Source organism: Oryctolagus cuniculus, chromosome 8 (genome assembly GCF_964237555.1).
Source record: "Oryctolagus cuniculus chromosome 8, mOryCun1.1, whole genome shotgun sequence".
Taxonomy (NCBI): domain Eukaryota; kingdom Metazoa; phylum Chordata; class Mammalia; order Lagomorpha; family Leporidae; genus Oryctolagus; species Oryctolagus cuniculus.
In genome coordinates, this window is record NC_091439.1 from 98,395,082 (window position 1) to 98,419,314 (window position 24,233).

General features: G+C 39.8%; 1 long non-coding RNA gene across 9 annotated transcripts in view; it reads left to right on the forward strand.

Annotated features, from left to right (window-relative positions):
- The window catches only part of LOC103350790 (uncharacterized), a 772,648-nt gene that overhangs the window by 552,259 nt on the left and 196,156 nt on the right, over positions 1 to 24,233 (forward strand). For 2 of the 9 annotated variants that reach the window (XR_011378434.1, XR_011378428.1), the window contains exon 15: positions 11,432 to 11,546. The exons of 5 other annotated variants lie outside the window; for them this stretch is intronic. This is a non-coding gene — a long non-coding RNA (uncharacterized lncRNA). Of the gene's footprint in view, positions 1 to 11,431; positions 12,456 to 24,233 lie in introns of those variants that run through there. 2 more of the 9 variants (XR_011378437.1, XR_011378427.1) reach the window with 2 other exon arrangements.

The following is a 24,233-nucleotide window of genomic DNA, read 5'->3' on the forward strand; positions in this document are numbered from 1 at the left end:
AATCCAAGCCCTCTCATTGCCGTGTTGTGGGGAGGCCTTATTTTTCTCTATTTCTCTATCTCTGGGCATTCCTATCTCTCCTATTTTACTTCTATCTGCTAGCATTCCTATTTCTCTCATTTTACTTCTAAACTTCTGTTTCTCTTATCCCCACAGCTTCCAGGCGCCCGCCCCGAGGCTGCTTCTCGGCGCCTCGCACCGCGGCGGCTTCCCAGCTCTGTGCTGCTTCAGCCCGCGCTTCTCATCTGCGCGGCTTCCCCGGCTTCACGCACGCTCCGCGGTCTCCGCGCCCTTCGCGCCTGCACCACGGCCCCGCGCCAGCCCGGCACTTCCTATCTATTCGTGCCCCGCGCACTCTCTCTGTGCGAGGCGGCTTCCGCGAATCACACAGCCTAGCTCACGTTTCCGCTACTTGGTTTTCAGTCTAAGTTCCCCGGGCTAACCTAACGAAATGCAACCTATAGCTTACGTCTCCGCTCCCGGTTTGGCTTCCCGTCTTTTGCTCCCCGGGCTAATCTGACGGATTCCAACCTGGCTTACGTCTCCACCTCTGGTTTTAGCTTTTTGCCTTTTGTTCCCTGGGCTGACTTGACGAATCCCAACATAGCTTACGTCTCCGCCTCGGCCTGCCCTCGCGGCTTCATCCTCCTAACATTTTTCTCTACCCGGTATGTTTCCTAACTTTTCTTCCAACAATATTCCCCTCTCATTTCTCCTGGCTTCTCCCCACAGTCTGTATCCGAGTCTAAGTTTCTTCTAGGTTTCACTTTCGCTTTCAACCCTAACGTCCAATCCTGACTTCTTTCCCACAGTCCGTATCCGAGTCTATGCCTAGGCTTTTGGTAGCTTCTTCCGGCACCTTTTCCGTCCGGCTTTTCCCTAGGCTCTTTGCTAGTCTCTCTCCTGTATTTTCCCACTTCTTCCTGCTTCTTCCCGCTTCTTCCCTCCTAGGTTTCCTATCCGAGTCACGGCACCATTATCCCTCCTAGGCTTCCTATCCGAATCACGGCACCATTATGTCGCTCCCCCTCTTCGTGGAGGAATGACACAGGACCCTGCGCTGTTCTTTTGTCTGCTCGGCCCTTCCTGGGTTTGCTGCTGCTTCTTCCCAGGTTGGCTACCGACCCTTCCACCTCCGTGGAAGGGCGGTTCCCCCTGCCACTTTCCCCATTTCCGCGGGGGAGCGGCACACTGCCGGCCGGCTCTCTCGGGGTCTGCACAGGTGTTCCTTCAGATAGATGTTCCTGGTGCATGTTGTCTCTCTCCTCCTTTATAGTCCTCTTCCACCAATCCCAACTCTGCTACCCACACGCCGAGTACGCTGCTCTCCTCCAATCAGGAGTGGGATCAGCTCCTGCAGGTTGCTGGTTGAACTGGAGGCAGCTGTGTAAAAGTTGTTTTTACTCCTCTCCCAGCGCCATATTGTGGGAGAGCAGATGCATAGAATAAGTCTTGATTCCAGTAACTTAGTCTAGTCCGAGTTGCTCCCCACAGTTATAAAAATGTATTTTACAATAAATTATAGAAACTGCAATCCTGACCAGGCTTTTGTTTCCTTAGGATCAGTTCTACCATCTTTCAAATATCTCTATCAAAAATAAGTATACTTACTATGTATCAGTAAAAAGTGAAAAGCAAGAAGAGAAAGAAAAGCAAAGCTGAATTAAAATCTAAAATGGCAGAATTGAAATAAGTCCAGTTCTACTTTCTTTTCTTTTCACAGTGACCATTTTATTATTTCTAATGTAGAAAATAAGGGGGTACTATGGTGTAGCAGGTAAAGCCACTGACTGCAGTGTTGGCATCCCATATGGGTACAGGTTCAAGTCCCGGCTGTTCCACTTCCTATCCAGCTCTCTGCTATGGCATGGGAAAACAGTAGAAGATGGCCCAAGTCCTTGGGCCCTGGAACCCATGTGGGAAACCTGGAAGAAGCTCCTGGCTCCTGGCTTCAGACCAGCCCAGCTATAGCCATTGAGGCCATTTGGGGAGTGAACCAGCATATGAAAGATTCTCTCTCTGTCTCTTAATCTCTCTCTCTCTCCCTGCCTCTACTTCTGTAATTCTGCCTTTCAGATCAATAAATGAATCTTGAAAGGAAGGAAGGAAGGAAGCAAGTAAGGAAAAAAGGGAAGGAAGGAGGGAGGGAGAGAGGAAGGGAAGGAGAGAGGGAGGAAGAGAGGGAAGGAGGGAAGAAGAGGTAGCACGGCAAGGTCCGGAGACCCAACCTGCACTTGAATTGAGCAAATGATTTAAAATCATTAAGTAGTTATTCTCTAAGGAAATGCTTATGGCTGAGTTCACGTGTGTATCTAAGGGGCTAGCTATGTAACTGGGAGGTCACAAAATTAATTTGATGTAGAATAAATATTGACTAAAGAACAAATAATATTAAAATGCTAATTTGACATATTTATTATACTTTCTCAATAGTAGCCTCAGCAATCATTTAGAAGTTAAATGTACAACATAATTTTGTGGAGTATTTTCATCAGTGTCATTGAGAATTGATGATCCAGTGGTTTAAAAATCATACATTCTGGTGGACTTTATTATTGTTTTAAAAACATCTATATATAGTGCACTCATTTATTGCTTACATTTGTTTGCCTATTCTTGGGTCTCAGTGTTTATTTATTATAGTTAGATTTTATAAAGTACATACAGTGTCAAAGCTTCCAATAAGTGGCTCTGTCATTGTTGTCCTATTAGTAGAAAATAGTATTTGTATATAAAACATTTCCAGCACTATAATTTTTTTCCTTTCAGTACATTCCTAAAATCAGAATTTTGCAATATGGTAGGTGCTACAAGAAGCTTCCCTGTAATTTTATGTACCAATGCTCCTGGAAGTAGTGTATGTTCAAAACTAGTAGAAATGAACCTTAAAGAATAGTTGTAATGTTGCAAGTGAAAATTAGTATTTCATATAATATGCTTTTTTAATCACTACAGGATTTTCAAAATTATGCCTTATATTTATTTTTAGTTTTAATTTTAGTCTTTTTTTTAACTTTTATTTAATGCATATAAATTTCCAAAGTACGACTTATGGATTACAATGGCTTCCCCCCCATACCGTCCCTCCCACCCACAACCCTCCCCTTTCCCACTCCCTCTCCCCTTCCATTCACATCAAGATTCATTTTTGATTATCTTAATATACAGAAGATCAGCTTAGTATACATCAAGTATGGATTTCAACAGTTTGCTCCCACACAGAAACATAAAGTGAAAAATAATAGATGATTTTTTTTAAATGATGATGAAATCAGAGCAGACCTATTATCATGTTTAATCCCAGTGAGAGTCAAGTTGGGAATTGATAATTTCTTTTTTTTTTTTTTTTTTTTTTTTTTTACAGAGGATCAGTTAAGTATGCATTAAGTAAGGATTTCAACAGTTTGCACCCCCATAGAAACACAAAGTGAAATATATTGTTTGAGTACTCGTTATAGCATTAAATCTCAATGCACAGCACATTAAGGATAGAGATCCTACATGAGGAGTAAGTGCACAGTGACTCCTGTTGTTGACTTTACCAATTGACACTCCTGTCTATGGCATCAGTAATCTCCCTATGCTCCAGTCATGAGTTTCCAAGGCTATGGAAGCCCTCTGAGTTCTCCGACTCTTATCTTGTTTAGACAAGGTCATAGTCAAAGTGGAGGTTCTCTCCTCCCTTCAGAGAAAGGTACCTCCTTCTTTGATGACCTGTTCTTTCCACTGGGATCTCACTCACAGAGATCTTTTGCCAGAGTGTCTTGGCTTTCCATGCCTGAAATACTCTCATGAGCTTTTCAGCCAGCTCCGAATGCCTTTAGGGCTGATTCTGAGGCCAGAGTGCTATTTAGGACATCTGCCATTCTATGAGTCTGCTGAGTATCTCACTTCCCATGTTGGATCACTCTCCTCTTTGTTTACTCCATCGGTTAGCGTTAGCAGGTACTAGACTTGTCTATGTGCTCCCTTTGACTCCCAGTCCCTCCACCATGACCAACTGTGAACTGAAACTGATCACCTGGAACAGTGAGATGGCATTGGTACATGCCACCTCGATGGGATTGAATTGGAATCCCCTAGTATGCTTCCAACTCCACCACTTGGGGCAAGTCACCCTGAGCATGTCCCAAATTATACATCTCTTCCCTCTCCCATTCCCACCACCATGTTCAACAGGGATCACATTTCAGTTAATTTTCAACACTTAAGAATAACTGTGCATCAATTACAGATCTAAACCAGTCATATTAAGTAGAACAGATAAAAAAACTACTAAGAGGGATAATGTATTAAGTTGTTCATTAACAGTCAGGGCTATGCTGATCAAGCCACCGTTTCCTATAGTGTCCACCTCACTCCAACAGGTTTCCCTCTTGGTGTTCAGTCAGTCGTCACCGATCAGGGAGAACATATGGTATTTGTCCGTTTGGGACTGGCTTATTTCACTCAGCATGATGTGTTCCAGATTCCTCCATTTTGTTGCAAATGACTGGATTTCGTTGTTTCTTACTGCGGTATAGTATTCTAAAGAGTATATATCCCATAATTTCTTTATCCAGTCTATCGTTGATGGGCATTTAGGTTGGTTCCAGGTCTTAGCTATTGTGAATTGAGCTGCAATAAACATTAGGGTGCAGACCTCTTTTTTGTTTGCCAATTTAAATTCCTTTGGGTAAATTCCAAGGAGTGGGATGGCTGGGTGGAACGGTAGGGTTATCTTCAGGTTTCTGAGGAATCTCCAGACTGACTTCCATAGTGGCTTGACCAGTTTGCATTCCCACCAACAGTGGGTTAGTGTCCCTTTTTCCCCACATCCTCGCCAGCATCTGTTGTTGGTAGATTTCTTTATGTGAGCCATTCTAACCGGGGTGAGGTGAAACCTCATTGTGGTTTTGATTTGCATTTCCCTGATTGCTAATGACCTTGAACATTTTTTCATGTGTCTGTTGGCCATTTGGATTTCCTCTTTTGAAAAATGTCTATTGAGGTCCTTGGCCCATCTCTTAAGTGGGTTGTTGGTTTTGTTTTTGTGGAGTTTCTTGATCTCTTTGTAGATTCTGGTTATTAACCCTTTATCTGTTGCATAGTTTGCAAATATTTTTTCCCATTCTGTCGGTTGTCTCTTCACTCTCCTGACTGTTTCTTTTGCAGTACAGAAACTTCTCAATTTGATGCAATCCCAATAGTTGATTTTGGCTTTGACTGCCTGTGCCTCCCGGGTCTTTTCCAGAAATTCTTTGCCTGTGCCAATATCTTGAAGGGTTTCTCCAATGTTCTCTAGTAACTTGATGGTGTCAGGTCGTAGATTTAGGTCTTTAATCCATGTTGAGTGGATTTTTGTGTGAGGTGTAAGGTAGGGGTCTTGCTTCATGATTCTGCACGTGGAAATCCAATTTTCCCAGCACCATTTATTGAATAGACTGTCCTTGCTCCAGGAATTAGTTTTAGATCCTTGATCAAATATAAGTTGGCTGTAGATGTTTGGGTTGATTTCTGGTGTTTCAATTCTGTTCCATTGGTCTATCCATCTGTTTCTGTACCAGTACCATGCTGTTTTAATTAAAACTGCCCTGTAGTATGTCCTGAAAACTGGTATTGTGATGCCTCCAGCTTTGTTTTTGTTGTACAAGATTGCTTTAGCTATTCGAGGTCTCTTGTGCCTCCATATAAATTTCAGCACCATTTTTTCCAGATCTGAGAAGAAGGTCTTCGGTATCTTGATTGGTATTGCATTGAATCTGTAAATTGCTTTTGGGAGAATGGACATTTTGATGATATTGATTCTTCCAATCCATGAGCATGGAAGATTTTTCCATTTCTTGGTATCCTCTTCTATTTCTTTCTTTAAGGTTTTGTAATTTTCATCGTAGAGATCTTTAACGTCTTTGGTTAAGTTTATTCCAAGGTATTTGATTGTTTTTGTAGCTATTGTGAATGGGATTGATCTTAGAAGTTCTTCCTCAGCCATGGCATTGTCTGTGTATACAAAGGCTGTTGATTTTTGTGCATTGATTTTATACCCTGCTACTTTGCCAAACTCTTCTATGAGTTCCAATAGTCTCTTAGTAGAGTTCTTTGGGTCCCCTAAATACAGAATCATGTCATCTGCAAAGAGGGATAGTTTGAGTTCTTCCTTCCCAATTTGTATCCCTTTAATTTCTTTTTCTTGCCTAATAGCTCTGGCTAGAACCTCCAGAACTATATTGAATAGCAGTGGTGAGAGCGGGCATCCCTGTCTGGTTCCAGATCTCAGTGGAAATGCTTCCAACTTTTCCCCATTCAATAGGATGTTGGCTGTGGGTTTTTCATAGATTGCTTTGATTGTATTGAGGAATGTTCCTTCCAAACCCAGTTTGCTTAGAGTTTTCATCATGAACGGGTGTTGTATTTTATCAAATGCTTTCTCGGCATCTATTGAGATAATCATATGGTTTTTCTTCTGCAGTCTGTTAATATGGTGTATCACATTGATTGTCTTGCGCACATTAAACCATCCCTGCATACCAGGGATAAATCCCACTTGGTCTGGGTGGATGATCTTTCTGATGTGTTGTTGCATTCTATTGGCGAGAATTTTATTGAGGATTTTTGCATCTATGTTCATCAGGGATATTGGTCTGTAATTCTCTTTCAGTGCTGCATCTTTTTCTGGCTTAGGAATTAAGGTGATGCTGGCTTCATAGAACGAATTTGGGAGGACTCCCTCTTCTTCGATTGTTCTGAATAGTTTGAGAAGAATTGGAGTTAGTTCTTCCTTAAACGTCTGGTAGAATTCAGCAGTGAATCCATCTGGTCCTGGGCTTTTCTTTGTTGGGAGGGCCTTTATTACTGTTTCAATTTCTGTCTCAGTTATGGGTCTGTTTAGGTTTTCGATGTCTTTCTGGTTCAATTTAGGCAGGTTGCATGTGTCCAGGAATCTATCCATTTCTGATAGGTTTCCCTGTTTGCTGGCATACAAGTCCTTGTAGTAATTTCTGATGATTCTTTTTATTTCTGTGGTGTCTGTTGTTATGTTTCCTTTTTCATCTCTGATTTTATTGATTTGGGTCTTTTCTCTTCTTTTTTTAGTTAGTTGGGCCAATGGGGTGTCAATTTTGTTTATTTTTTCAAAAAACTAGCTCCTCGTTTGGCTGATTTTTTGTAATGTTTTTCTTGATTCAATCCTGTTGATTTCTTCTCTGATTTTAATTATTTCTCTTCTCCTACTAGATTTGGGTCTGGTTTGCTGTAGGTTTTCTAGATCCTTGAGGTGAATTGAAAGCTCATCTATTTGGTGTCTTTCCAATTTCTTGATGTAGGCACCTATTGATATAAACTTTCCTCTTAACACTGCTTTTGCTGCGTCCCATAAGTTTTGGTATGTTGTGCTGTTATCCTCATTTACTTCCAGAAAGTTTTTGATTTCTCTTTTGATTTCTTCTATGACCCATTGTTCATTCAGGAACATGTTGTTCAATCTCCATGTGTTTGCGTATGCTCTAGGGATTCCTGAGTTGCTAATTTCCAACTTCATTCCTTTATGGTCTGAGAAGCTGCATGGTATGATTCTAATTCTTTTGAATTTGCTGAGACTTGCTTTATGGCCTAGTATGTGGTCAATCCTAGAGAAGCTTCCATGTACTGCTGAGAAGAATGTAAAATCTTTAGCTGTAGGATTGAAAGTTCTGTATATATCTGTTAGATCCATTTGGGCTATAGTGTCGTTTAAATCTACTGTATCCTTGTTGATCTTCTGACCGGATGATCTGTCTATTTCTGAGAGTGGAGTATTGAAGTCCCCCAGTACTACTGTATTGGGGTCTAAGTCTCCCTTTAAGTCCGTTAATAAATCTTTTAGATAAACTGGTGCCCTGTAGTTAGGTGCATATACATTGATAATTGTTATATCTTCCTGTTGAATTGATCCCTTAATCATGATATAGTGTCCCTCTTTGTCTCTCTTAACAGTTTTTGTGGTAAAGTTTATGTTGTCCGATATTAAGATGGCTACGCCTGCTCTTTTTTCATTTCTGTTGGCATGGTATATCTTTTTCCAGCCTTTCACTTTCAGTCTGTATGGATCTTTGTTGGAAAGATGTGTTTCTTGTAAGCAGCAAATAGATGGGTTTTGTTCCTTAACCCAATCAGCCAATCGGTGTCTTTTAACTGGACAGTTCAGGCCATTCACGTTCAAAGTGACTAATGATAAGTGGTAACTTTGCCCTGCCATTTGCCAAAGATAAGTTCTAATATATGCTTTGAATTCCCTGTGATCTTTTGCTGTGAGGTTTCCTTCCTTGATTTCCTTCCTTTACCTTCTTTCATATTGATGACCGTGTTTCTGTGTTTCTGTGTGTAACACATCTTTAAGCATCTTTTGCAGGGCTGGACGAGTGGCAACAAATTCTTTCAATTTCTGTTTGCAATGAAAAGTCTTTATTTCACCTTCATTCACAAATGATAGCTTTGCAGGATATAATATTCTGGGCTGGCAGTTGTTCTCTCTTAGTACCTGGGCTATATCTCGCCATTCCCTCCTAGCTTGTAGGGTTTCTGATGAGAAGTCAGCTGTGAGTCTGATTGGAGATCCTCTGAGAGTAATCTGACGTTTCTCTCTTGCACATTTTAGGATCTTTTCTTTATGTTTCACTGTGGAGAGTTTAATTACAACGTGTCGTGGTGAGGATCTCTTTTGGTCGTGTTTATTAGGGGTTCTGTGAGCTTCCTGTACTAGGATTTCTCTGTCCTTCTCCAAACCTGGGAAATTTTCTGCTAATATCTCACTAAAAAGGCCTTCTAATCCTTTCTCCCTCTCCATGCCTTCAGGAACTCCTAGAACCCGAATGTTGGGTTTTTTAATAGTATCCTGAAGATTCCCGACAATATGTTTTAGATTTCTAATTTCCTCGTCTTTTCTTTGGTCTGACTGTATCCTTTCCCGTTCTCTGTCTTCTAAGTCCGATATTCTCTCTTCTGCTTCACCCATTCTGTTTGTAAGGCTCTCTATTGTGTTTTTCATTTGATCTATTGAATTCTTCACTTCAGTCACTATCACAGTTTCCTGTTGTACTAGTTGTTTCATTTCATTTTGATTCCTCCTTAATATTTCATTTTCACGAGAGAGATTTTCTATCTTGTCCATTAAGGATTTGTGTAGTTCCAGAATTTGTTTTTGAGAACTTCTTAATGTTCTTATCAATTTTTTGAGATCTGCTTCTTGCATTTCTTCTATGTCATCATCTTCATAATCTTGAATTGGGGTGTCTTTTTCATTTGAGGGCGTCATAGTGACTTCCTTGTTTTTATTACCTCGGTTTTTGCGTTTGTTATTTGGCATATTGGAGATATTTGGTTTCTTCACTGTGGTGCTTTTTCTTGTTATACTATGACTCTAGATTAAGTGGACTATCTGTTTTTGATGGAGCCTTAGTGCTTGAGATGGGTGTGGCCTGAGAGCTCTGTTTGGTGTGCCAAAGGTGACACTCCCAGGTTAGGCGTGGTAAATCTCTCTCTCTCTCTTTTTTTTTGATTCAAAAGGGAAGTAATTCCACACAACTGAACGAAGTTGGAGGTAGTTAGCAGGCAAATGATATACCCACAGGAGCCAGAGATCGGAAGCTCTTTCCCAAGATCCCCACAGGGAATCTGTTCGGCCCTCAGAGTGGGCTCAAATTCTCCTTCAGCCTCCCACTGAGTTGCCAAAGTTACGGAATTGTAGCATCTCTGGAGAGTGCTCACGTGAATTCCGTGAGTTCTCTCCCCCACCGTCTCTTTTTTCACAGTCTCAGTTCAGTAGCACCACAAATTTACTAGGTCCTAATCTCCTGTTAATTTGCCCCACCCAGAGTCAGGTTTTTCTGCTAGGTTCAGGGCCGGTGCAGACCTGAGGTCGCTCTGCTTATGACGTATGTCCAAGATGGCGCCTGCTCTTTGTCTTGCTCGCCCTTGAGAGGTGAGCGGAGAGAGAGAAACCCGTGTCCGTACTAGTCACCTTTTTTTTTTTCTCTCTCTCTCTCTCTTCCAGTTAGCCTTGTGAACTTCCCCCCCCCCCGGGGGTCGTTCCCTCTAGTCTCCTCTCTCCACTTGCCTGCCGGTGTCTCGGGCTATTGAGGTTCGGCTCACCTCGCGTTCCAGCGCTGGTGTGTTGAGTCTGCCGCTGGTGTCCCGAACTGTGGGCTCCCACGCTCTCCACGCAGGTCCGCTGTGAGTCACGCGTTCCGGAAGAGTTTCTTCTGCTGTTTCCTCCCCTACTCTTCCTTGAACCTGTAGTATCTCCACTTTTATTAAACTATCTCTCCCCAGACTATCAGTGTGCTCCCTTCCTATTCCGCCATCTTGCCGGAAAAGCCTCAATTTTAGTCTTTACTAATTCTTCTTTATGGGGGTATTCATTTTTGCAATGATTAGATCATTATTAAGACTAGTAGCAACATGCTTGTCCTCTATGTCCATTTTGGAATTTCTTGAGATTTGTTCTTTTGTCTGAATTGAAGTGGATATGTAATTTATTCCAGTTACAATTTATGGTAAACCTTCATATTTGCCTTAATTGCACACACACATGTAGACACACATAAACACATACAAGACTTGCTTAGAAAATAGCTCCAAGTAACAATTCTGTTCGCCAGAATTTATTACCTTGGTGCTGTATAACAGCATATATTTTGTAGTAGCATAAAAAAAAATGAAGACAAAGTCTTCCTAAGTGATCTGAAGGTTTTAGTTTTTGTACAGGATATGATAAGCAGACATAAAGAAGGGCCTTGATCTAGTTGATACCCAGCTGTAAACTCTATAGAGTAAGTGGTAATGTTTAAGAGAATAGAAAAATTTAAACAACCAGTCAGGTACAAAATGGACCCATAAAATACCTCTGACATCTGGGCAATTTCTAGTATTTTGCCAATATCTCATGTTCTGCATTCAGTTAGAGTTACTTGCTTTTGCATTTGTCTCTTTCTTCTCCCAATGTTATTACTATCTGTTTCATGAAACTCGAACTGGAATTTTCCCAACAGCTGCCACACAGTAATTGATCAACCATGTTATAAAATAGAATAAATACTCTCGCTCTGGGTCCAGTGCTCTTCCAAATGATCCTTGTTACTTCCTGTGATTACCAGGGCTTTGGGTGTTCTTTTGCTGATCTAGGGTTCAAAGGTGCTGGGAACAGCAAAGAAAAGCCATAGAAACATCAGTCTGACCACAGATGCTGCCTAATGGTGTGTTAAAACTGTGCAAGGAAGAATAACTTGCTGACATGATGCCTCCTAAAGGGACACACATAAATGCTGACTCCTTTGTTTTTTTAATTGGTCAGTTACGTTGTGTAAAATTTGGCATGAGAAATACTTTGCCCTTTCAGGTTGCTCTGGACATAAAATCCCTAACCAAGCAAAATCTAGACTGCTCATGTGTGAATCAGTGTTTCCCTTTTTCCCTATAGGGGGATGATGTACTTTCCTTTATGAAGCTTTATTTAATGATCTGTTTGGTTAACGTGTACCAAGGTGATGCTCTAGTCAGCCAAGCTGAGGAGATTCTGCTTTGCATGTAGGAAGGTAAGCAGCAGGATAATCTGAGTTGCAGGAAGTGTGAATAGAAGTGAGTAATCCATTGACCCAGGAGGTCTGAGAGACATATCTTCATTGGAAGAATGCAATGTTAAAAAATAGTTGTCCTAGAGACAGAAAATTCTCTGGATTTCTAGAGACTAAGGAAGTCATTCTACTCTTACTTAGTCCATGAGCTGTTCTAAAACTCATTGTAAATGCATTATAGTGGTTGCTATATGTCTGTATCTATATCTATGCATTTTTTCATGTAACAAGGTCACTTTTACAGGTTTATAAAGTAGATTCCTAATGAAAACATATATATTTTCCTAGTGTCAGGACTTTAAAAAAGTTAATAGGCAAGAAAATGAAATGAAGCACTTATTGATTGGTTAAGTAGCAAGTGCAATTTTAAAGCTACAATATTATTTTATTTCTTTTAAGATAACAGTGGAGACTTTGATGCATCCATGTTATGAAGTCGTGTTGCTATGAACAAGAGGTGAATATTTTACTCAGGCCTGAATTTTCAGCTAGTGGTTTTCATTTTCTTGCATTTTTATTTTCTTGGATTTAAAAGTTGTTATCATGTCTGAATCAGGTTGGGGGAGCCAAGAAAATTAACCAGAGTTCAATGAAATATATAAAAAACCATAACTCAAGCTAGACTATGGACAATTCACCCTTAAAACAGGTGTAAAGGAGGTAGGACCACTTTCTTTGGCCACTGCTCTGTTCCCAGTGTGATATTTGAATATCACATTGAAAGACTAGTACCATTACAGTAGGTAAAAATGGGGATACAAGTATTTTAGCCGGATAGACAAACAGTAAAAACAGAATATGAAAACAGTAACTAATTCTGTTTCCTTAGAAAGTAATGTATAAAGAGAGAGGCAGTAAGAGGTAACATTAGGCAGTTAGACATGGATAGAATGTGGAGAACTTTGAATTCCTGGGGAGAAAGGCACAAATTTATTCTGTGGCTGATGGGAGTTTCTGATAATTGTAATGTCATGCTCAGAAGGCTCTTTTAGGAAGATTACTTTGACAACCGAATGTTATATAGGTGAGAATTCAGAGCTACCTGTAGCAAAGTTACCAGATAGGCGCTATTACAAGGACACCAATTGGAGCTACAACTATATTGAAAACCTTATGGGAAAAAAGTAATTGGAATTGAAAACCTACTATGGACCAGCACTCTACTGCCTATTTTGTATGAGTTAAATACGTTGTCATCTACATTTCATCTTTTCTGTATTATGGTAATGCCCTTAGAAATGAAGATGATTGGATATGATGGATATGATTTCTCTATATCAATCATATATTTATCTACTTATATGGAGAGAGAATGACACTACAGAGTTTGTGGACATAATTGATTGCAAATGATAGGTTCTAGAAAATACTGAATGATAATTCAGAATCTTTATGCCCAGTGTTTGAAATAGTGTTATTTCAAGATGGTGTTCAGTTGCAAATGAAGAATGTACTCTAGGAAATCTTGAGTTGGAGAGGTCAGCTTCTTCCTCTTAGGCACAGTGATTGATTACAAGATGTTTAACACTTAAGCTCTACTCAAGGATGTTGAGTCAGGAAGATCTTTCAACCAACATTGAAAACAAAACAAAAAATGATGATATCAACAATATAAGCATTGTGCTAAAATTTTTATCATATTTCTCATTATAATCCTCTGAGATACACAATATTTATTTTTCAACTTACACATGTATAAATCAAGTTCAAATATAGAAACCATTTAGGTTTGGTAGATTACATCTTGCAAAAGTTTGATAGAGCTGCAGAGAAAAGGTCCAAAGAGAATCATAGCTAAATTACAAGAAATTAGGGGTTATTGAAATGACAGGACAATGCTGATGAATTCTGCTGTTAATGATATCAACACTGGTGATTTTTAGGCATTTTCTTGGAAGCTATTAAAATTTTTCTGGACATAAATACATCTGCCTTTACATTAAAATTAAACCTGTCATGATCAGAGCTTCTGTTCAAGCTTTCAATTCTTCTACAAGTTCACTCCTTCATTGGAAACGTTGAATGTTTCAGTTTAATTGCCAGACACTCACTTTAGAGCTTAGTAAATTAATTTGCTTAAAGATTTTGTTGGTAAATAAAAGGTGTAAGATTTAAGATCAAGTTTATTTAACATCAACATTCATTTAACATCAGCATTCATGGTCTTAACTATTACATGGTACAGACAATAAACCAGAGGGAGAGCAATAAAGATGGCATACCCATATTGGTAAATCAATTCTTTACCAGTGCATGATATAACAAATGGGCTTCAGCCATGAGATTCTTTTTAAGGACACCATAGAACCTCCCTGTCAGTCAACCTAGAAAGCTCAAAATCACTGGTGCATGTTAAAATAGTCTTACCCTTAGTTTTACTCAACACCCCTGATTTGATCGTGATGGCATCTAAAATTTGACACAGTATTTAGGGAAATAAGTTAGTATTGTAGGAGCTCAATGATCACATCATTTCTACCAAGGCAGGTGGCTGTCATTTATAGCAGAAATGGACTGGGATGACATGATGAAAAGTCATGCTTTTGAAGAAAAATTGAAGCATGAATTAACATCTAATTTTATAATTGTTGGAATCAAACTGCTTATGACCTAAAATTGCCCAGAAATTTCCATTACCTCAAAATGGAAATAGATCTCATAATATTGATGATATTTTCCGTTTTAGGCAAAGAGAAAAATTACTTCCACTGAATAAAATTTAACTTGGGAATGGGAGGTAAAAATACTTCTAGAACTGCATTTGATTATATTCTATACCTTGTATGATCAATGAACTGGTCACATCAATGTGTTAGAAATTGATATGACCACAGAATCTAGGCACTGATTGAAAATTAAGGAAAACACAAAATGGGGGGTGGGAATCTTAGCTCAGTCCACATAGTAGCATATGTATTCATATTCTTCCATTTTGGTTGTTTGGTGGAATCAATATAATATCTGGGGTTCTGAGAGACAAAATATATAGTGTGACCCAAAGTTTGTGTTATTTCCATGTAAACATGACACCAAATTTTGCTTATCATTTTTAAAATAATATTTTACATTTTAAAATAATGAGAATTTGATTTATCTAGGGAAAAACAACTTCTCATTTTCATTTTTCACTTGTTTTGGTGTCCAAATTACCAGGAATGTTGATAAGCAAATATCATTTCTGCTGTATCTTGCCTATGCGTGCTTAGACAAAAATCCTGTTTTTTTCATTTTATGTTTTCACAGTATTAGACTATCACTGATAAAATTCCATTGACATGTTTTATATGTGGGTAACTTTAAGATGGTGTTCACTATAGAGTTTTGCTATAAAATATGTGAATAAATGCATTCTGATTTATTTTTTTCTCCCAACACGTTCTGACTTGTTTTAAATGAGAAATCATTGAAAATGAAAATAGGAATCGAATAGTGAGAAACCTGAGAATTTTTTTTCTAATAGCAATTTAGGCAGAAAACAACATGGGGAGTGTGATTTTGATATTTATATAAAAATATATATATATACTCACTTTAAAATATATATAGCAGCTTACATGTATATATGTTGATATATGCAGATATACAGTAGTCATATACACAAATATAATTCATTCATTGGTCTTTAAAACCACTCTTGTAATGATTTAAATAGAATTATTTTTAGTTTCCCTCTTTCCATTTATGAAGTGCTGAAATATGTTACTTACTGTATATGATGATTATTGTCAACTCACATGTTATACTTGGGTTATCTTGGAAGAAAGCATATATATTCAAAGGAGCCTTTCCATTAGCACTCAGTCATTGCTAGGGCCGATATTAAGCTGGCACACACTGGTACAGTTACAATATTGAAATATTCTGTACTGGATGCGAAAAGTCCACTTTTTAAGAAATATTTGAGACTCAGAGAGACAGAGACAGCCAGAGAATTTCCATCCACTGGTTTACTCCCCAAATGGCCACAACAGTCTGGGCCTGACCAGGAAGTCAGGAACTGGGATGTTATCCAGGTCTCTTACAGGACTGGTAGGGATCCAACTACTGAGCCATCATCTGCTGCCACCTAGCTGTGCAAAAGCAGGGAGTGACAGTCAGGGTCTGAGCCAGGGCTTGCACCCAGGCACTGTGCTATGGGATGCAGTAACCCAAGGTGATCTCTCAACTACTTCATCAAATGCCTGCCTCAAACTCTACTTTTCACCTGTCTGATGATCCTTTACCATCCGGGCTGCCACCTTTCCCCTCTTCCTATGCCCCAGTAGCACAAAATAAACTACAGTGTTCCATGGTACAGCAAAGCCTGTAGAACTCTTATCCAATGTTTTGACTGGCTGCCTGTTGTCTGTACTGTATCAGCTGTTAACAGTTTTAAAGATCATCCCTGCTTGTTATGATTAAAACTAAAGGAGAATGCTTAAGAACACAATTATATGTGCTTCACATTTTATAATGTGTTGTGAAGGTGAGCAAACATTATTTGGCTGTTTCATGATTCATTTTTTTTAATACTGGCATTATCCTAATGGTATCCAATTGTTTTCTTTTAAATGACCAGAGATATCTTCTGCAGGCCAAATAGCATATTACACATCTGTCAAAACCATACTCTATTACCATAGAACTGTGTTTACCAAGCTTTTCCAAATCCATTTGGATCATTCTGGCTGCTGGCTGTACGTTCATTTACATCTTTGATATGTTTCTATTTTTTCCAGTCATTTATATAAATGAGAATGTACTAGAGTGAATATCTTAGCCCTTTGAGCCCTAGACTAAATTTCAAGGTTGGTAATAGATTCTGTTCTTCATTTCAGTTTGGCAGCAAAGTTAAGCTTGAAGCAAGATACTGAAAATAAAATATTTCTGGTGAAAATGCTGTATTTATGAAATCAGTAATATGAAGAATTAAATTATGTTCTCCCCCAAATCATGTTGAAACTCCATCTTACATGTGATGATATTTGAAGAAAATTTCATTTGTTTTTTAAATTTAATGTTTATTAGAGAGCTCCCATCTGCTGGTTCATTTCCCAAATGCCTGCAAGGGCCAGTTCTGGGCCAATGCTAAAGCTAGAAGTTGGGAAGTCAATCTAGGTGTCCCACATAAGTAGCAGCAGCTCAGTTACTTGAGACATCAGTGATGCCCTGTAGGGTCTGCCTTAGCCAGAATCTGGGCTCAGCAGGCGGAATTGGGAACTGAACCAGGTGCTCTGATATAGCATGTGGACATCTTAAATGCTTGGCTACACACCCGTTCCTGAAAAAAAAAATTAAATTTAGTTAAGGTCATGAAAGTGTAGCCTTTGTGGGAGCAATAGTGCTCTTCTAAGAGAGAGAGATTCCAACAAAGAGGCCATGCAAGCACACAGCAAGATGGCCGCTACCTGCAAGCCCAGGGAAGGGACCATAGAAACTTACCTGATGTTTGCCTGAGCTTGGATTTCTCAGGTGCAGAACTGTAAGAAATAAATTATGACCATAGTCGAAGGTGCCCAGTCTGTGGTTTTGTTGTAGCACAAGGAGACTAGTACAAGTGATAACTATGGTGTGTTCTGATGATATTTAGACACTTTGCCTTGAGATTGTTGTTGGGTACACCAAGTATTCACTGAGCAATCACAGAATGCATAGAGATGGTTTTTTGTTTGTTTGTTTGTTTGCTTATTTTTTAGGTTTTTGGATTGACTTTTAAATGGATGAAAACATGATGATCCTAGAACGTTAGGGATTTATGAGACTCTTCATATTCCTGCCCACAAATGCAGTTTACAGAGCAAGTGTTAAAATACTAAAACCATCCACCCTATGGTGGTTTGGTACCAAAAAGAACCCCCAGCCGTGTGATCGCCCACAGCCCATGGGGACTTGCCCAGATAGCACCTGGCAGCATTATCCACTTCCGCTTCTGGTGGACGTGGGGTGGGCACTCAGATTTATCCTATATGAAATGTTTGGAATCTGAAGGTTCAAGAAATGGTAAGGCTGGGAAGGACTTTCAGGATAGAAGAATGTGTGTATTTGAAGAAGCCCCTCTCAAAATGAGAATTCACAGGTAATTTAAGGTTTTATTTGCTTATTTATTTGTTATTTTTAAAGAAATTATGACAAGGTTAAGGTGAACAGAGATGGTCGAATCACAGAATTACTAAAAAGCGAATCATCCTCTCTGACTATTTGTATTAGACAGAGTGGCTGGGGAATATACATAATAACAATGATAAAGCAGGAGATTCTTTACATTTAGAAAGTATGGAGAGAATTTTATTTCCTTAAAAACTAAGGATATCTCAATAAGAGAAAAAACACAGAAACATTATTTTTGCTATAAATTGTGTAAAATAAATTCTAGAATCATGAAAATCAATGGATAAGTTGTGAATAAGGAGTGATGGTCAGTAACTGAGAATTAAGTATAAAAAAGGCAAAATTATCCAAGAATCCAAGTTATCACATAGTACTTACAGCTGAAGAGCAACACCAAAACTTCAGTCAATTAAAGTAATATAAACAAGTGGTCTTCCAAAAGTTCATGGGGAGACAGAGTTACAAGATAAGTTTATTTTGGTGCAAAAAGTTTTTGAAATCCATGCGTAGTTTGTCCATTATATGCATTTTCCATGAACTTTTTGAAGACCCTTTGTAACTCATTCTCTAGAGAAATATAAATCGCTGAGAATAATTGATTTTGTTATAAAAATAGAAACAAGTTCACTTAAGAATAACATCTACATTTCACACAAATCCATTACTTGTTCTCATTACAGTTCCCTCAAGAAAGGACCTGCAGTGTCCTATTAAGATTTAAATTCTGGTTGGCGCCGCAGCTCAATAAGCTAATCCTCTGCCTTGCGGTGCCAGCACCCGGGTTCTAGTCCCGGTTGGGGCGCCGGATTCTGTCCCGGTTGCCCCTCTTCCAGACCAGCCCTCTGCTGTGGCCCAGGAGTACAGTGGAGGATGGCCCAAGTGCTTGGGCCCTGCACCCCATGGGAGACCAGGAGAAGAAACTGGCTCCTGGCTTCGGATCAGCACGATGCGCCTTCCGCAGCGCGCTGGCCACGGTGGCCATTGGAGGGTGAACCAATGGCAAAAGGAAGACCTTTCTCTCTGTCTCTCTCTCTCTCTCACTGTCTACTCTGCCTGTCCAAAAAAAAAAAAAAAAAAAAAGAATTGAATTCAGCAAGAAAAATAAGAACATGATTAGTTTATGACCATTTGACAAGATGAATTCATGAAAAAAATTTAAAACAAATTTTTAAACTCTAATGTAAGAGTCCAAATGTGAGGGTAAGATAGAGGACACTTATTATAATCTGAGAACAATGGAGATGGCAAGACATATTACACTTTTCCTGTGCAGAAATTAATCAGAGCCATCTGAGAGTTAAATATGAATTCAAACTATAAGCCATCGGATCAATATTAATCTTCAAATCTAAGAAAATATGTTCTTTGAACTTGAAACAATGAAACTTCATAGTCTTATCATTTCTTTGGGACAAATGTCTGGGCACAGTGTGACTGCTAAGGGTTTCACAAGGTCAACATGCAGGTTTCAGCAGGGCGTGTACTTCCAGGAGTCTTTGGGAGGAAGCCTTTCTAGGTCCTTCAGGTGTTTCGCTGGAGTCAGCTCCTGTGACTGAGGCCCTGTTTCCTCGTTGGCTGTAAATCAGGGATGGTTTGCGTTTCTAGAGGCTGTCCGCATTCCCGGCTCCCTTTCTCAGTCTTCATCACCAGTGTAGCAGGTGGAAGATTGCTGGCCTCCCATTCTGCCTCAGCTCTTCTCTGTTCTCCATTTTTGTCTCACATACGGGACACCATTGAGAAAATTCCTGGCTTTTAAAGATTTGTGTGATTAGATTGACCCCTGTATGTAATCCTGGCAGATAATCTCCCTACTATGAATTGTGGCTAGTTGATTAGTAACTTAAATTCCATATTAAAACTCCCTTCATGACCGGTGCCGCGGCTCACTAGGCTAATCCTCCACCTAGCGGCACTGGCACACCGGGTTCTAGTCCCGGTCGGGGCGCCAGATTCTGTCCCGGTTGCCCCTCTTCCAGGCCAGCTCTCTGCTGTGGCCAGGGAGTGCAGTGGAGGATGGCCCAAGTGCTTGGGCCCTGCACCCCATGGGAGACCAGGATAAGTACCTGGCTCCTGCCATCAGATCAGCGCGGTGCGCTGGCCACAGCAGCCATTGGAAGGTGAACCAACGGCAAAAGAAGACCTTTCTCTCTGTCTCTCTCTCACTGTCCACTCTGCCTGTCAAAAAAAACAAAAAAACAAAACAAAACAACAACAACAACAACAACAAAAAAACTCGCTTCATAGCAGCGTTTGAATAACTAGAAAATGAGAATCTTATGGGGATCATTTTTAGGATATTGTTTACCACACATACCCTGCCTAATCTTGTCTACTTGATAACTGACTGGTCCAGCAAGGACAGCAAATGTTCTAGAATGCCACATCCATGAATAGGTGACATGAAGTTGTGACTTCTCTACTGTTCATAAATTCCATCTGGTATTGATGAGGCCAACTGCCATACTTTAGAGGCTCAAGTGGCAAAGAACTCAAGGTAGCCTCTGGCCTACAACCAGCAGAGAATTGAAGTCCTTAGTCCAATATCCTGTAATGAACTAATTCTTGACACTCAGTCCAATATCCTGTATAGAACTAATTCTTGACAGCGACGTGGAGACTGGAAATGAATGATTTGCCATCCCTGGCCAACACATTGTTGCAGCTTTTAGAGAGTTCTTGAAGAAGACAGAGTAAGCTATGCCAAAACCCCTGACAAACAATATCTGTTCAATAATAAATGCATATTTTTCTAAATCAGTAAATTGCTAGTAATTTGTTATGCAAAAAACAAAAATCCATTTTCTTCAGAGATTATTCTGTTTACCATTATGCTGCACTTCCGGTATAAAATGTAGTTCAGTCCACAGAGGTGTAAACAGCTTTTTCTTCCTCTATTTTCTACAGTAAAACTCACTGACTAGTGAATTCAGTGAATCTTAAAGGATATTATAGGTAATGTGTGTGTCTTCTGGCTTAGGTGGTTGAGTGTATGGCATTTAACTAAGATCAGGAAAATAGGGAGACTAACTGGTTTTTCAGGTTGATGTTGCAGCTAGTGAAGAACAATTTTCCATTAGGACTGTTGAGAGGCTGTGGGCCTGTAGGTACTTAGTAGGCAATTGAAACCATGGTACAAGTCAGGAACTTGAAAAAATATTAGAGTTGTAGCTTTAGATTTGGAGTGTGCCAGTGGTGTCAATGTTAAAGCAATGCATGATGGAACAGAGACATAAGCCTCAGTTATTTTAGCTCCTTGCCTGGAAACAGATATAATTCCTTGAAGGACCCTTTTGGCCCTGCTTTCTTTCAAGAGACTAGCTGCAGCTCCAAGCCCTGTATTGTTCTCTATTCCACCCCCTGCATTTTTTTCCCAAAAAAACTGGCCACAGAGAGGAAGGCTGAAAAGCCTCAGAAGAGCTGGCTCAGCCATACCCCAGTCCCCATGGCCCTTACCTGCTTATGCTATATAAACCCAGCCCATAACTAAATTCCTGTTCAGTCTGAGCGAACGCTGGCAGTTGGCCAGCTCTACAAATTTTATTTTTCCACTCAAATAAATTTATCTTGGCTTTGAGTCCATATCTTATTTCCCCTCTGTTATTCTCCTTCTTTCCTTACCAATGCATGTGTTTTAAATCTTTCAGAAATGTGTTCAGAGACAAAGATGGATAAACTTTTAATTCAGTACAATAACAACATATGAGAAAAAAAAAAAAACAAAAAAATAAGAGGAAATAACAAGACTGAGACTGCGTGTTGATACAGATAAAGGGAGCATCAGGAAAGAATGGCCAAGGATTGAAAAAAGAGAAATTGTCAAGAAACTGTCTACTGGGGTTAGATGAAACCTCATGCTGGTTTTGATTTTCATTTATCTGATGGTTAGTGATCCTGATCATGTTTTCAAGTATCTGTTGGCCATTTGGATTTTCTCTTTTGAAAAGTGCCTGTTCAAGCCTTTGCCCATTTAATAATTGAATTGTTTTTATTGTTGAGTTTCTTGAGATCTTTATAGATTTGGGATATTAATCCTTTAACAGTTGCATAATTTGCCGTTATTTCCCCTTATTCTGTTGGTTGCCTCTTCATTTTTCTGAGTGTTTCTTTTGCAGTGCAGATGCTTCTCAGCTTGATGGAATCTCATTGGTCATTTTGGCATTGATTACCTGTTATTCTGGGGTCTTTTCAAAAAGGCCTTGCCCATGCCAATGTCTTACAGAGTTTCCACAATGTTCTCTAGTAATTTGATGGTATCAGGTTTTATATTTAGATCTTTGATCCATTTTGAGTTGATTTTTGTATAAGGTATAAGGTAGGGGTCTTGTTTCATACTTTCGCATGCAGCACCATTCATAGGAGAGACTGTCCTTGCTCCAGGGATTAATTTTTAGCTCTTTATCAAAAATAAGTTGATTGTACATGTATAGACTGATTTCTGAAGTTTATATTCTGTTCCATTGGTCTACATGTCTTTTTATTTATTCATTTTGCCTGTACCAGGTTGTTTTGATTATAACTGCCCTGTAGTATGTCTGACAACTGGTATTGTCATGTCTCCACCTTTGTTTATTTTGTACAAGATTGCCTAGCTTTTCGGGGTTTCTTGTGTGTCTATATGAATTTTAGCATCATTTTTTTCTAGATCTGAGAACAATGAGTTCCAGTTGCTTATTAGTGGAGTGTTTTGGTTCCCCTATATATAGATCATCTCATCTGCAAACCGAGATAATTTGACTTTCTCTTTCAAATTGTATTCCTTTGATTTATTTTTCTTGTCTAATGGCTCTGACTGAAACTTCCAGGATTATATTGAATATCAGTGGTGAAAGTGTTCATTCTTGTGTCGTTTTGGATCTTAGTGGAAATGCTTCCAGCTCTTCTCTATCCAATAAGATCTTGGCTGTGGGTTGGTTATATATTGTATCGATATGTTACAGACACAGGGCTCCTGTAGTCATGGAGTCCAAAGGATCCACTCTGCCCCACTAGCCTGTCCTGTCCATGGAGAGGCTGAGATGTTCCCAGAGCCAGCGGTTTATGGGTGCTCCACCCCTAAGTCATTTGTGGGTCCCCGGCCCACATCAGTCCTCCCAGCCACAAAGACACAAAGTCAGTGGGGTACATGGAGTTTTCCCTCTGGTATAATCCCTGGATCACAGGAGTATACAAAAGCCACAAGCCACAGCCCTACTCATTTCACAATTGGTCTTTCCCCCTCCAGATGCCAGGCACATAGAAGATTCTCTGCAGCTGGTACTGATGTCAGAATGGCTCTGCCTCTGACCCATTGCTGGGTATGAGCACACCCGAGCTGCTGCGGCTTCTGCTGCTGGCAAAGTGACAGTCTTTCCCCTGCCAGTTGCTGGGCCTGCACAGAAGAACTGTGCAGTTACTACCTACTTTTGTCCAACATGGTGCCCACCCTCTCAGCTGGTTGCCAGGCACTGTTGTGAGGGGGGATGAGGAGCGATAACCATGCCCCTCCTTTCTTTGCTGGGTTAGCAGGCACCCTGTTCCCTTCAGGACTCCAGGCTAGATTCAAAGATAATGCAGTCTGCTAGGCTCTCCTCCTGGCAGTATCACCAGCAGCATGGGCTGCTGCAGTCTGATTGCACCTTGCTCTACAAAGCTGGCGCTTTCTTCAGCTCTGGGCAGCTGAGGTCGTGAACTGTGTCGGTGTTTGTTGCTGCGTGTCTGCACCTTCCACACCTGTCCACACACCTCTCCTTCTTCCACAGAATCTCCACTGTAGTTTCCCCATCCAGCTCTGCCCTGACAATGCCGTTTTTCCACTTTTTTTTTTTTTAACTATTTTCCTCTAGCCTAGACCAGTCTGCTCTTTCCCTATTCCACCATCTTGGAATCTTACAGTGGTCAATTAAATTGAGGTTAAGAATTAGCAGAGAGCAAGGAACGGCTTCCAGGGTCTTCCTTGAAAACATAGGATAAATACAGAAACCTGATGCATCCATGGAAGTGGCAGTTAGGAAATGAGTTCTGTCAGTGTCCTATCCTGTAGTCCCTACTCAGACAATCCTCCCCTGAGAATTTCAGAACACCCAAGATCTTGTTTGTAATTCTGCAGTAGATATCTCCACAATGATTTATGGTTATAGAAAAACATTTGTGGAGTATTGATTTCTTGGACAGCTTTTAATTTAGAGGATTGTTATTGACTCTTGATTTAAGATTTTTAAAATAGGCAAACTATAGGAAGACTGTTTCAACAACAGGTACAGGAAAAGGAAAGAAAAATAGGCTTTATTATCCTGGCTTAAGATGGTTCAGCCAAGGGAAAAGTAGGCTGCTTGGAAAATTTGATGTCTTCCAAAAGGACAATTTTTGTTAGAGTAGTGAAACTTTATGATTCTTAATAAAATCTAAATTTTTTGTTTTAAATCATTTCATATTAATAACCATTTATTTAAAATTTTTTAAAAGATTTGATTTATTTGAAAGGTGGAGTTACAGACAGAGAGAGGGAGAGACAAAGAGAAAGGTCTTCCATCCTCTGGTTTACTCCCCAAATGACTGCAACGGCCGGAGCTGAGCTGATCTGAA